This window comes from Cyprinus carpio, unplaced genomic scaffold (assembly GCF_018340385.1).
Source record: "Cyprinus carpio isolate SPL01 unplaced genomic scaffold, ASM1834038v1 S000006714, whole genome shotgun sequence".
Lineage (NCBI taxonomy): Eukaryota > Metazoa > Chordata > Actinopteri > Cypriniformes > Cyprinidae > Cyprinus > Cyprinus carpio.
Window position 1 is genome coordinate 995,424 of NW_024879320.1, and position 15,487 is coordinate 1,010,910.

The following is a 15,487-nucleotide window of genomic DNA, read 5'->3' on the forward strand; positions in this document are numbered from 1 at the left end:
CGTTTGCGCTCGTCAAATCACTGGTACAGAAATTTCCACTCCCATAAGCACTTTTTTTTTTTTATTGCGCTCTCATATGGATTTGCCCTGTTTAGAAAACCTGGCTCCAAATGTTCAGCTGGAATAAAACATTTAGCTGAATTTGTTTACAAATATTGATGAGTTGTAAAGTAATACAAATTATTAAATCAAGATGACTACCTAAAGTTAATTTAAACACTAAGCATTCTGGTATGTATAATATATGTACAGTATGCATGTATCTGTGTATGGTATATACAGTAGACACTCACACACAGTTCATATAAACCCTTCAACAACAATCTAGTATTATTACACATTATATAGTTTTACATTTTATTTAGTTAAAATAAAGACTTGGAGCTACTCTACAGAACTTGGCTTCTCTATTACCATGTGTTGTTAAAATATGAAACACAGAAGCATGCAATATCTAATTTAAACATTTTTTTTTTTTTTACATAAATTTATTAAGTATAAGTAAGTCATTTGTTTTGTTTTCTTATTATGTTCTGATCTATAGCTATATCTATCTCTATATACTGTATCTCTCTATCTCTATATATCTCGCTCTCTCTCTCTCTCTCTCTCTCTCTCTCTCTATATATATGTATCTCTCTATCTCTAATATGATAATGTACATGACAATGTTATGTCTTTATATTCATGTAATAGATTCTGCTGCTGTGAGCATGTAAGAATATACAATACAGTGAAGTAACCCCCACAAAGCAGGAGACATAGAGGTACAATACAAACCAAAACAAGAACAAAAAACCCCTCATGGGATTGGCATGACTGCTGCTCTAATGTACATGATGTGTGCCTTGGAGACAATGTTAATGTATTTGTTCTTGGCAGAATAGATCTGCTAAGCTTGCTACTGCCAATACATCCACAACATGCTGCTGTGAGCATGTAAGAATATTGCTGCTGCAAATATAACATACATGAAGTAACCCCCCACAAAGCAGGAGACATAGAGGTACAATACAAACCAAAACAAGAACAAAAAACCATCAATATGGATTAGAAGAGCATTCACTTATCTTAGATGTTGATTTCGCTGTTCTGAAGCAAGCTGCAACTGCTACAACAAGCACTAGTCATATATTTGAATGTTGAGCAGCGAGCTCCTTGGCTACCGAAACAGGAGAGAACCAATCAGCTGTGCCATGTGATGATGTCATTTCGTGCAGTGGTCAGACCTTAGAAATAACGAACGTGAAACACGGGTGATGATGTCATTAGGTCACCTGTGCCATCTAGAGTTTCATGTCAGAACTCTGTATACATATACATTTTTTAATCAAATAAATAAGCTTTCCATTGATGTATGGCTATTATTAGGATAGGACAATATTTGGCCGAGATACAACTATTTAAAAATCTGGAGTCTGAGGGTGCAAAAAAAATTTAAATAAATAAAAAAAATAAAATAAAATATAAAACTCCTATATCCTATATTTTACCAGTAATAATCCCATTGAGATAAAAAATCTCTTCTACCAGGGAGTCCTGGCCAAAATGGCAGCACACAAAGTTTCACACAAAAATATTTCAAGAAAAAATAATACAAAAAAGTCCTGTCCAGCACTCAGAACAAAATATATAAATGTTAAGTAAAACAAGAACATGATTCTTTCAAATAAGACACCAAAATGTTTCTAAAAATATTTAAAGATGGGAGCACGTCTAGCATCAAAAAACTCTGCATTTCATTTCATAATCTAGGCGCATAACAAGAAAAGGCAGTTTTACCAAACTCAGAGTTTGATCTAGACACAGTTAAAAGTAATTTAAAGGATGATCTAGTTTTATACAGTAACTACCAGAACAATAAGATAAGAGACTACAGATATACAAACTCAGTTTACCTATTAGAGCTTTGGCAATAAACATCAACATATTCATTTTTCTCTTCTAATACAAGGAGGGCCAGCCAACAAAAACAAACAAATTACAATGATGGGTACGTGCAGGAGCATTAGTCACAAATCATATTGCAGCATGGTATATACAATCTAATTTTTTTAGTGAAGTTACATTAGCATGCATATAAATCACATCGCCATAGTCCAGCACAGAAAGAAAACAACTTTAAAGTTGTCCAAATGAATTCTTAGCAATGCATGTTAGTAATCAAAAATTAAGTTTTGATATATTTATGGTAGGAAATGTACAAAATATCTTCATGGAACATGATCTTTACTTAATATACTTAATATCCTTATTTTTTTGGCTATTGCTAAAAATATACCCCAGTGACTTAAGACTGGTTTTGTGCTCCAGGGTTGCAAATGTCTAACTTCCTTTTGAAATGTCTGTTCACTCTCGGGGTCTATGTCATCTCACACAGAGTCACTGAGAAGTCAGGCAAAAGCATAAACCCTGTATATAAGCAGTCTTTGAATGTAGTGTGGTGCGTGTGCAGGTGAGTGAGCCTGTCATTACGAACACTGTAATATGACAAACTTCCATGTTTAAAGTCCACATACACTCCTACTCTTTTAGACCGAGCAGACACAGGGAAATCACAAGTAACCTCATTATTTTGCCACAGTCTCAGTTTGCAATTCTGAAAGAGCAGAGCAGGGAACGGGTTTTTAACTGCCATTATATTCTGATTTCTGTCTGAAGTCTTATAGGCCACTGCAACACCAACTCCACCATCACACTCCACCTCAAAGTAACAGCGATCAGTCAGAGCTTCTGTGCACATGGCCTGGGGATACAGCCTGAATCTGTTCGGATGATCAGGATATTTCTGCTGCACTCTAGTTTCGGATATTCTCCGGTTTCCATTAGAAAGTTTCAGGCGTGGATGTACTGTGTTTAGATCCACTGAGAGCTGACAGACATCTGCAGAAAACAGGACATTTGTTGTCACAGGTTATTTTAATTTGCTACCATAATGTGATGTTATTCTGATTAACAATAAAAATTTTTTTAAAACAAACAAGAAAAAACATAGATTGACACTTGATTTAATCCACCTTCTTTTTTTACTGGATTGTGAAATGTGATCACTGTATACTGAAATGGGGGCAGATCTGAATGTGATTGGCTGAAATGCAGTTATGCCCTTACATGTCATAGGTGTCACCTGACTAACAAAACTGCTGACATCAAAAACAAAGGAGTTTCTTCTCCCATATAAAAGTTGATTATATGTTTTGAAATTAAATATAAAGTTCTATTTTGTGTCTTTTGTATACAATACCTACATTTTCTCAGACCTGGTTTCATCCGACATTCTCCTCCTTTCTCAACACTGAGGGAAAATCTATGTTTTGTCAGAACTGTTTTATTTTGTCATTTTCCTACTTTCTTATTTGTGTGGTAAGAGGAAGATACTGTTATTTGTAGTACATCATTTTACACATATTTGATCAAAGTAGTCCTGCTACATGTCTAAAACATATTAATGAAGCAAAAATGACAACTTACACTACTTACCTGATTATTTCCAATTGGCAATGTGGATCTGTTAGACCAGTCAAGAGGACCTTCACTCCAGACGTGTCTAGTTTATTGTTGCTCAGATCCAGCTCTCTCAAGGGTGAATTGACTGACTGCAAAGCTGAGGACACTATTCTACAGGACTCAACTGAAAGATCGCAACAATCCAATCTGTAAACAAGAATACATTTTATATTTTATTTATTTTTGTTTGTTTGATTTAATGCTCGGTGACTAAAGTTATTCAGACAATCCATTCATACACCGTATCTACACCGGATGCTAGCAGCGCGACAAAATGCTATAGATCTCATAATCAGTGATGGTGTCTACAGCGTGGCGCGATAAATCCCCGACAGAAAACTGCTGCTGCATTCTATTTATGACGTGCTGACAATTTCAAATGATTTTCAACAGTCGCTTTTGTCACGTACAGTATAGACAGACTTTAGCTGTTGTGGCGCGGCACAGCGCTACAACTGTCGCGTCCGGTGTAGACACAGTGATATTGTTCCTTAAATATAGAAAAGGAATTCTCCGTTTACTTGAGTAAATTTTGTTTAAATAATACTTTTAATGAGCCTGTAAATAAATGATGAAGATGAAGGAGATGAACGATCAACTGTCTTTATTTAACCAAATAGGGACGTACATGGAACAGACAGGAACACACGTAGCAGGAAGATTAGAAGTACAATTTCAGACAAAGATAGACCGCACAGACTCAAACTTAAATACACAGGGAAACGAGGATAATAACTAGACACACCTGGAAAGGGACAGGAATGGGAAGGACCAAATAAGGACATATAAACATGGGAAGCAGAACACACACAAAACACGAAAAAAACTTTACTTTAACAAGAGTGTTGTCATTCAGTTCCTTTAAACAGTGGAACAGATTGATGATTCTCTCTGTTGATTGTTCATGTTTGATCTTCTCTTGGATGAAATGCACTGTCATGTTTTTGTCTACACAGGGTTTACTGTCTTTGGTGAGAAGGTCTTGCAGGAGAGTGCGGTTGGGGTCAACAGAAAGACCAAAAAGGAAACGAAGGAAGAGGTCAAGATGTCCATTTTCACTCTTCAAAGCATTATTCCAGGGATCTTCAAAAATGGTAGTGGAGGGATACCTTAATGCAGACTTCAGTTCCAACCCTGCTCCAACACACCTGTCTGTAATTATCAAGTAGCTCTGAACACCTTGATTAGCTGTTTCAGGTGTGTTTGATTGGGGTTGGAGCTGAAATCTGTAGGATGGTAGCTCTCCAGGAGCAGGGTTGGAGACCACTGCATTATTCAGTGCACTCTGATGTACATCAAAAAGATCTGTTGATTAATTTTTGTCAAGAACATTTTTCCCATCATTGGCACATTCAAAGTGAACATATATCGCTGCCAGATACTCCTGATAGCTGACATGCACAAAGCTGTAGACCTACTTGCTGTACAATCCCAGCTCTTCTCTGAAGATCTCTGTGCACACCGAGTACTCTGTGACTTCACTGACATCTAAGCCACTCTTTATCAGATCCTCTTCTTGGAAAATCAAATTGCCCTTTTCCAGCTGCTGGAAAGCCAGTTCTCCTAGTTTCAGAATCAATGTTTTGTCAAATTCAGTGAGTTTCTCTGGGTTTATCAACATCAGCTCTATTAAACTTCTTATGCTTGAGGCTGAACTGAATGAGCAGGAAGCAAGTGAACATCTCAGTCAGAGTTCTGGGTATCTGATCAGAGTTTCCATTACTCATCATATTTTCTAGCACATTGGCAGAAATCAAGCAGAAGATGGGCATGTGGCACATGATGTAGAGGCTCCGACATGATTTGATGTGTGTGATGATTTCATTCGCTAGGTTCTGATCACTGATTTTCTTCCTGAAGTATGTTTCTTTTTGCTGGTCATTGAATCCTTGAATATCTGTGACCCGATCGACACACTCAGGAGGGATCCGACTGGCTGTTGATGGTCGTGTGGTTATCCAGAGGAGAGCAGATGGGAGCAGATTCCCCTTGATGAGGTTTGTGAGCAGCACATCCACAGGAACTTCCTGATTTATACTGGAGTAGTAGTCATTATAATGGAAATCAAGAGGATACTGACAGACCTCTAAAAAGCACTTTCATTTCTTGAAGATTTTCTTCTTTCAGCTCAGGAGCATATTGATGAATCAGCTGTAGAAGACTGCAGTTCCCCTTTTTCTGGTTGAGGTCATAATTTTAGGAAGATGATGACATTGATATCTTGGTTTGCTTTTCCATCTGCCCAGTCTAGAATGAACTTCTGCATTTTGTTTGATGATGACATTCAGGACTGCTCTGATTTGTTTGCTTTGTTCTGGCAGTGTCTTGAAGATGTCATTACATATAAGAAGACTTTCTGGAGTGGTTCTGCTTTGTGAAATCAGTTCATTCCTCAACACCTCATGTTCATTATTTATCTCTCCACTCCCACCCTCTGTCATGTACAGATCTGTATAGATCTCCTTCAATGAACCTTGAGATTTTTTTTGTTGTTTTTTGACCTGTATGTTTTCCCTTGTTGTGTTTTGTGTTTATTTTTATTTTTTTTTTTGAATAGAAGTTTTGCTTTATTGGCTTCTGTGAATTTTCTTTTTTTTTTTTTCTTTTTTTTATTTTATTTTATGTTGTTTAAGTTAAATTAAATAATAGTCTTACCATTTGCCTGGAAGTGTAATGTGATTCCCAGTGCTGTCTCTCCTCCAAAGTACTCCACTATTTTCACAGCAACATCAGAGACACTGAGCTCTTCCGGCTTACTCCCTAAGTATTCTGGGTAATCCTTTGATAGTTCTATCTCAAGACATGATGGAGCAAGGTTTGACCTTCTGGCACATTAGGTTTCTGTGGTAAAATACAACAGTATCCAACAGAACAATGTTTATCAACCATGAATTATATAATACAAATGCCTCCAGTTCAGAGGCCTTTGATCTTAAAATATATTAAATTTTCTGTTGGATAACAGCATGGATATTACAATAAAAAACTAACCGCAGTATAGATTTTACTATGTCCTTGGTGCTCTTGCCCCACACATCTGGCACAGATGTACATGTTATCTGTCTTACAGAACACTTCCAGATCTCTGTGGTGCTGCTGACAGACTCCTTTAGCAGGTGTGCCTGCTCTGTCTGCTCATCTGTGTCTTCCACACACCGCTTTCTGCAGGAATATTCAGTACTAATCAGTTCACTTAAAGTAAAGTTAATTTGACTGTTTTGTTTAATCATTTATAACTATTTCAGCATGTTTTCTTATACGCATGCTAACTTCTTCGTAAATGTTTAATTAAACAAAACCTTTTTATATTTGTCTGTGCTTCTCTGCTGAAGCCCAGTGGTACTGGAACTGATCTCTCACTCCTCAAAGACAGATGTGGTGTTGGTGAATCAGATCTCTCCTTTTTGGTTCTAAGGGGAATATATATATATATATATATATATATATATATATATATATATATATATATATACACATACATACATACATACATACATGTATTCAGGGACTGAATATTTGCAAAAATAAATATATTTTATTTTCTATTTCTGAATAAAGCTGAATTAATACATTTTAATTTTTAATTTTTTCCCCTATGTATGCCAAAGGTCATGTAATGGAACTGGTGTCTGCATTTAAGTGTAGGTCTCTCTCTCTGTGTGTGTGTGTGTGTGTGTGTGTGTGTGTGTGTGTGTGTGTGTGTGTGTGTGTGTGTGTGTGTGTGTGTGTGTATCAAATGCAGCACACTCTTTTCTCCACATTAGTGTTAATTTTCCTTTTTTAAGTCAGTGTTTAATACAGCTGGTATTGGTGATTTAAGTGGACGAATGAAGCCTTCTCTGCTGAATTGCTATCTTTTAAAATAAATGGCACTAAATCAATATAAAGCCAAACTGATCTTGAAATGTATGTGACTTTGTGATTGTCCTCACCGTTCAGAGTGAAGGTCCTCTTCTGAACCACTCATACTGACAGAGCTATCATCATTCTCTCCAACAGTCATGATCAACAAATGGGTTCCTCTGAAGACACAAGATTATACCAATGTATGGTTTTATTTCTAAAAATGGCTTTTCTGCCCCCATTTTAAGGAACTATGACTATTTTGTGTGTTCCTAATTCAGTATTCTCCTGTTTGAAACAACCATACAAAACAACTAGAGAAAACATATTGCATTACTGAACTTTTGACTCAAAACATTTCTATTTACTGATATACAGAGCCTGCATATATACATGTACAGTGTTTTTTTTTTATTTGTTTTTTCTTTTTTTTTTTTTTCATTAGCTCAGGTAACATTTTAAGCTGTCATATGGTCATGTTACAACACGCCCCTTAGATGATTGATTTAGGTAGCATTTTAAGCTGTCATATCACATTCCACTTCCATTTTTTGTGGTAAATAAAAATATATATATATACACTGTAATTATGAAACAAATACATGTGTGTACTAGAAGCGTGAAATTAATGTGAATTTTTTTTTTTTTTTTTAAATAAGCGTCCCGCTCTCCCCCACGCTTCTAGAGTGGGAAGTCGTGGCCTAATGGTTAGAGAGTCGGACGCCCAATCGAAGGGTTGTGAGTTCGAGTCTCGGGCCGGCAGGAATTGTGGGTGGGGGGAGTGCATGTACAGTTCTCTATCCACCTTCAATACCATGACTTAGGTGCCCTTGAGCAAGGCACCGAACCCCCAACTGCTCCCCGGGCGCCGCAGCATAAAATGGCTGCCCACTGCTCCGGGTGTGTGTTCACAGTGTGTGTGTGTGTGTTCACTGCTCTGTGTGTGTGTGTTCACTTTGGATGGGTTAAATGCAGAGCACGAATTCTGAGTATGGGTCACCATACTTGGCTGAATGTCACTTTCACTTTCACTTTAGAGGGCAGTTAAGTTAGTTTCACATTCTATATTCGCTGCATATTTCCTTACTGTGAAAATACCAACCACACAGTGCTCTCTCTCTCTCTCTCTCTCTATACAATTTAAAATTAAATATTATTTTCACATTTAAAAGATTGTAATAGGTTCCCAAGTAGCTAGTGTATGCTCTGCTGCTGCTTTGACTTTCTCTTTATTGTGTCTGTGTGTCGCAGCATTAAATACTGAGCGATGAACTAGGAGGACTTTCTTTCCTGTTCCTGTAAAGACACTGTGTTCGACTTGCTCTTCGTGTTTTAATACTTATTCCCTCAACAAAATTTTAATTCGCCATGATCTCTACCCTAGTAAAAAAGGTAATATATTTAAAATACATTTATTTCATACTAAGTATAGTTCATATATAATAGCATATTTACTGACATATTGCTATTGCTTCCTGATATCAAAATTTTGTGCACAATGCACATTTCTTAATAATAACCCTAAAATGTGTTTTTATGTCAGATTGTATGTTCTTTGAATAACATCGGTCTTAAATAATAATATAATTTTAATAATATCAGTCTTAAACCAGCTTTTTTAGAGAACTGACTGGTATCCCTTCTTCCTTTCATTGCAAAAACACATGAACTAGTTATGTTTAACCAAAACTTTCTCACACAGAAGTTATTTTTTGACTGGAATTAGTCTGGCTACAGAAGTGGACATTCGACAGAGACTGTCTTGCTCTCGGTTGTTGAAGCCCTAAGACTGGCAAAAGCGGCTTCCAAATCTTTAATACTTATTTTGCTGGATCTCTCCACTGGTTTTGACACGGTTAACCACCAGATCCTCCTGTCAACCCTATTGGCAAAGGGCATCTCAGGAACCGCACTCCAGTGGTTTAAGTCGTACCCCTCAGATAGGTCCTCCAAGGTGTCTTGGAGAGGTTAGGTGTCCAAGTCGCAACATCTAGTTACTGGGGTGCCTCAGGGCAAGGTAACAAGCTGTGGACACTGAATGACCTGCTTGAAGTAAAGGTACTGCTGTTTTAAAACAAAGCTGTTTTATTGGCATTTTTCTGCGGTTGCAAAACTGATTGAGAGATTACGTGAGACATGATATATTCATTCATGTTTATTTTGCGTTATAACTATAGAAAAGATAAAGAGATGATCACAGTTTCTGTCATTCAAGTATATTCATTTATTTTTTTTTTGTGTTGTGATTTTAGAAAAGAGGATTGGGTCAAAGCAACTGAACAACATTAATTAGGAAAACAGTGTGTCAATAATGCAGAAGGACAGTTAAAGGCAGTTCATCATAGAATTCAGTGATGTCATCATGCAGCTCAGTTCAGTTTAAATAGTATCTGTGCAATCATTTGCAATCAAGTAAATGATATCGCTGTAAATGAAGTGTCCCCAACTAAGCAAGCCAGAGGCGACAGCGGCAAGGAACCAAAACTCCATTGGTGACAGAAATGGAGAAAAAACCTTGGTAGAAACCAGGCTCAGTCAGGGGGGCCAGTTCTCCTCTGACCAGACGAAACCAGCAGTTCAATTCTAGGATGCAGCAAAGTCACATTGTGCAGAAGAATCATCTGTTTCCTGTGGTCTTGTCCCAGTGGTCATCTGAAATGAGGTCTTTATAGGGGCTCTGTCTCTGGGGCTCTAACTGTCCTGGTCTCCGCTGTCTTTCAGGACTGTAGAGGTCTTTTCTAGGTGCTGATCTACCATCTGGTCTGGATATGTACTGGATCCAGGTGACTGCAGTGACCCTCTGACTTGGATACAGACTGGATCTGGTTGCTACGGTGACCTCGGAATAAGAGAGAAACAGACTAATATTAGCGTAGATGCCATTCTTCTAACGATGTAGCAAGTACATCGGGTGTTATGGGAAGTGTTCCCGGTTCCGGTTTACCTAATTAATGCAGCCTATAAATCCTTTAACGGATTTGGATATTAGAAGTGTATTAGTGTGTTATGTGTAAGCCAGGTTAAAGAGATGGGTCTTTAATCTAGATTTAAACTGCAAGAGTGTGTCTGCCTCCCGAACAATGTTAGGTAGGTTATTCCAGAGTTTGGGTGCTAAATAGGAAAAGGATCTGCCGTCCGCAGTTGACTTTGATATTCTAGGTATTATCAAATTGCCAGAGTTTTGAGAACGCAGCAGACGTGGAGGACTATAATGTAACAAGAGCTCGTTCAAATAATGAGGTGCTAAACCATTCAGGGCTTTGTAAGTAATAAGCAAGATTTTAAAATCTATACGATGTTTGATAGGGAGCCAGTGCAAGTGTTGACAGGACCGGGCTAATATGGTCATACTTCCTGGTTCCAGTAAGAACTCTAGCTGCTGCATCAGAAACATTTATTTTGATTTATAATTTTAGAATGGAGATAGAGTTTATTATAGTTTTTTTCTGATTATCAGACAATAGCTGCTCGCATCTCCGCTTGTCTTACAGACATTACTTGCTGGATTACCTTCAACTCAACCTTTGCCAAGAGAGAACAGCTTGTGGTTTCAACAAACCCATCGTTTCATCACAATTTCACCATCCAGTTACGCACATCAACCATAACTCCTTCAAAAACAGCCAGAAACCTTGGAGTTATGATTGATGATAAGATGACTTTCTCAGACCACATTGCTAAAACTGTCCGGTCCTGCAGATTTGCTTTATTCAACATTAAGAAGATCAGGCCCTTTCTTTCAGAACATGCTGCACAACTCCTTGTTCAAGCTCTTGTTCTGTCCAGACTGGACTACTGCAATGCTCTCTTAGCAGGTCTTCTGGCCAGTTCTATCAAACCTCTATACAACTAATCCAGAATGCGGCTGCAAGTTTAGTCTTTAACGAAAAGAACGCACGTCACGTGTATATCTGCATCACTAAAGCTTTTGAAAAACCTAATATATACGCTCATTTAAATTTGGGGGGGTGGGGGGCATTGTGTCCACATGATAATTTCAGTAATGAAATTTTATCTCTATAATAATTGCACAATTGTCATGAAATTAATTTTGCAATGCAAAAGGCTTATTTTTTATATATTATTTCTTATTATATATATCAATATATTATTTCTTAAAAAACTCTGAGGGTTTCTTTCTTTCTTTTTATCACAATTTAATTTGCATATATTAAGTTTATCAAAAGCTTTAGTGATGCAGATATACACTTCCATTTGATTTTTGAAATGAAGAATGAACCTGACAAATTCACTCACAAAGATTCTCAAATGCTTTAAGAGGCCTCAGAATCAATAGCATCGTGCATTTTGTGAGTACACAGATGAATGCTGCTGGAATCAGACGAGCGTGGCGTGAGCTTCTGATAGCTGATGTCTCACCTCCAGACTGTGTGGGTCATTCCATCAATGAGTCTACAGCACGCCTCACCTGATAGCATTGTGTCCTGGATAAACAGGGTTTTGTTTGTGACTCTACTGCCCTTTACTTACCTCCATTTAGAGAGGAGGATCAGGAACCATCAGCACAAATGGACAGCTCGAAGAATAGAGCAATTCCTCCTGGGATGATAATGTCAGAACAGACAGGGCAAAAAGAAAAAAGGAATGACAGATAAACCAACACATTCATGGTGGAGGCTCAACTTCTCTTTCTCTGTTGACAATGACATGCCCATCAAACCACATGCACTTTCTAAACATTCTCCCTAATGCAGAAATGCAGGACTAAACACCACCACATGCATTTCAGAAGACACATCTTATTATGAGGACTAATTTGAGACTCCTTTGCACTGTGATTCTTAAAGGGTTCCTTTGTTTCTGCTCACCCGGATTCAGTTTGCCACGTCTGCTGCTCTATGTCGTTATAGAAATGTGTGCCGTAAAAAAAAGAATGTGTGCCTTAAATTGTACATTTAATGACAGGCTCTCGATCTTGGGAATTTGATACCATGCATCACGCATCCTGGATCAGGTCTAATTTAATTTTTCAGCGGCATATTTTACATGTATGTACTTGGGACCACATGTTCTTTTACGAATGAGAGTGAAATGGGCCTCTGTAAGTCCAATCTGACTGCTCAAAGGCAGTGAATAACGTATTATTAAACACAAAGTATAATGGGCTGATTCACGAGACATATCCTGCTCCATACAGCCATCAGAGGGAAATCTAAAAACCTCCATAAACCTCCATAAATACGAGGAAAAAGCTCTGAGCAGAGATGTAGACCATTATATCACACCACTAAGACAAAATAAGGACTTGAGTACCTGACATATGACATGCACATTCAGGACATCTGTCGTGGAGACCGACTAAGTGCCACAGAATGATTTCAAATAGTGCTGGTATTTTTTTCTGTTTTAACAAATAGTGAAATTAGGTGCTTACACTTCAAAATGCTGACCACCATCTTCAGAAAATGAAACTCAATATTATTTGACTACTTTATTTAGTTTATTTGACTATATATTTGCTGACATATTATGTCATATGAATACTGTATATATTTATACACACACACAAGGTAAAAGGGTTAAATAATCAAGCTGAACACAACAATATTTGTAATCATTTAGAAAATGCATTGGAGACTGTTTAATAGTTTTCATGCCAGGCCATAAAAAGTGTTCAAATGACGTCACAGTTAAAGATTGTTAATTTTTAATCATTCAATAATAAGTTGAATATCAATTGAAGAGATCACTTGACACTGTTGATTGATTTTGAGATGCTACTTTGTGTCTCACTTTACGGATAAGCAGAAAAATCCTGGACGTTACCTTTGTGTTCAGCCTCAGTGGACCAATGTCATGTTTATCAGGTTAATGTCACAGCAGAACATTATTCACACTTTTCTCTGATAAGATTTTGAATGATAGTGCTGTTGCTGGGGGATCACAAACATATTCCCCAGCTTCCACCCTTCTCCAATCATGTGGATGTATTTTAACCAGGAAGGAGAAAGGTCAGGCCTGGCAATTTGAGCATAAGCCAACAAGAACTGTTCAATCACGTGGCAAATGCTTCCATATCTCTCTGAGTCCTTGAACTCACAAGGTGACTGGCAGTCGTGTTGGTCCAGCAGTTCACCCCTCAGAAAAATCATTCATTTTTCAGCGCACTTTCACATCTAATAGAATTTCTTATGATGGTACATCTGCGAGCAGAAAACCTCTAGAGCTTGCCTTCCTGAAATTCACTATCCTATTAAAGAGAGAAATCAAACAAAACAAATTCCTTTGGCATTCCTTTGGAGAGTCACACCACTCTCCTGTGCCACTCTGGATGTGCTGTTTGTGCTTTAAGAGACGCCAAGAAAAACCAATACACAAAGACAAGCCAATGTTTTAGTGAGTAGCGTTTTAACGGAAGTCTTGCGTCAGAGGTGTGACCTCCGTCCCGATGACTCCAAACTGCCTTCTGTCAGGACAGGGAAATGAGAAACGGCTCTCAGCAGCCCAAGAGAGCGGCGCTGGGCTCCTGTGACTCACGGCAGCGGCTCTATTTCACACAGGAAACAGAGATGAAATGAAAGCGTAATATATATGTTAATGAAAGCAAGCGTGTTTAAATCACCAAATAAAACAGCACATGAACTTACACAGAGGTCACAGAGATCTATCTATCTATCTATCTATCTATCTATCTATCTATCTATCTATCTATCTATCTATCTATCGTTCTGTCTATTTCTTTTACATGTTTGCCCTGAAGGCAGATCATTAATTGGCCACATGAAATTTAAGACAGCTGTTGAGTTTGATTGACAGTGTAATCAACCTTTGACACTCGTATAGTAGAGAAGTGACCTCAATTCACGCTTTATGACAGATATCAGTCGGCAGACTCATATCACATATTAGGTTTCAGTCAAGGTGACAGATATAAAACCACATGGACACACAATAAGATTCACAAACATATTCACATTCATCTGTTTTATGAATATTCTCCCTGACTGTTTAACTGTCCTCTTATGCTTCCCATCACTCCCACTGATAAATATTCTGAGTTTGTCTGCCCAGAGGACAAACCAAAAATCAAAGCCATGCTACTTCCACTGCTGGAGATATCCTGATGTTTTACTGCTGATCTCCAATTTAGAAAACACAAGACATGGAAAGAGAGTGTGAAAGCGAGGAACATCTCACACACAACACTCTCGAAGGACCTCTGCTGTTTGGTCCTGAATAATGGGGACTGTTACTCTCAGGGCACAGAGACTCATAGAAAGCCTTGTCCTGCTTCAGCAGACACTGATGGGTTGCCAAGTTTTGCACATCGGCCTCGTGAAGCATGTGGCTAGTAGGGAAGGTCAAGTGGGAAGGGGAGGAATCACTCTATTTGTTACAGTAATGTCCCTCACGGTAATATTCATTCCCCATGTGTTGTTATTTGTGTGGAGTGCTTCATTAATTCCTGCCTTTTTTATCCAAATATATGTGTGTAGATGGCGGCCATTCCTTTCCCATTACCTCTTCTGCTGCTGGTGTGTTAGAGCGAAACCTTTTCATCCTGATTTAATCACTGGAGATCAGTTAATTGGATCATTGTTTTATTAGGTTAACTGTGCTGTTTTGGATGCGATTAAAAGACACAGGCCTAATATTCAAATTAAACCCTTGATTTAATTTCTGGTTACTAGTGTCTTAATTGTTGTGGGGAAATCTGATTACTAGAAAGGACATTAGAGGTTGTTTTTTGGCAGTGTTTGTGTTGGCTTTTACAATGTTTGTACAGTAAGTCATGATAAAGAGATTATATTGAGTAAGTTTGGTTACATTCAGAGGAATCATAATACATTCAAATAAATTATCTTGATATACATTATAATACATTCAAATAAATTCTTTAACTTGAAGTGCAAGTTGAACTGATTTAAGTAATTAATAGATCATATCAATTCAGATGCATTTACAAAACGTTAAATCACTGTCATATACATTCGGTTTTCATTGTATGATGCACTGATCTACAAGTAAAGAATGATGTAGAATAAGCTGTTCATCACCCCCAAACAAACCCTAACAGGATCTTGGATCACTCTAGAAGGAATTATTGTAATCCTCCCACATTAAAGAAGTATGAAACACTCTGCTGGCTTTTTACTCATTGTCCTTGTGTGTCTCC

General features: G+C 37.7%; 1 pseudogene; it reads right to left on the reverse strand.

The window, feature by feature from the left end:
* Nucleotides 1-1,852: 1,852 nt before the first annotated feature.
* On the reverse strand, nucleotides 1,853-6,642 carry LOC109099296 (annotated as a pseudogene).
* Between the last annotated feature and the right edge of the window lie 8,845 nt (nucleotides 6,643-15,487).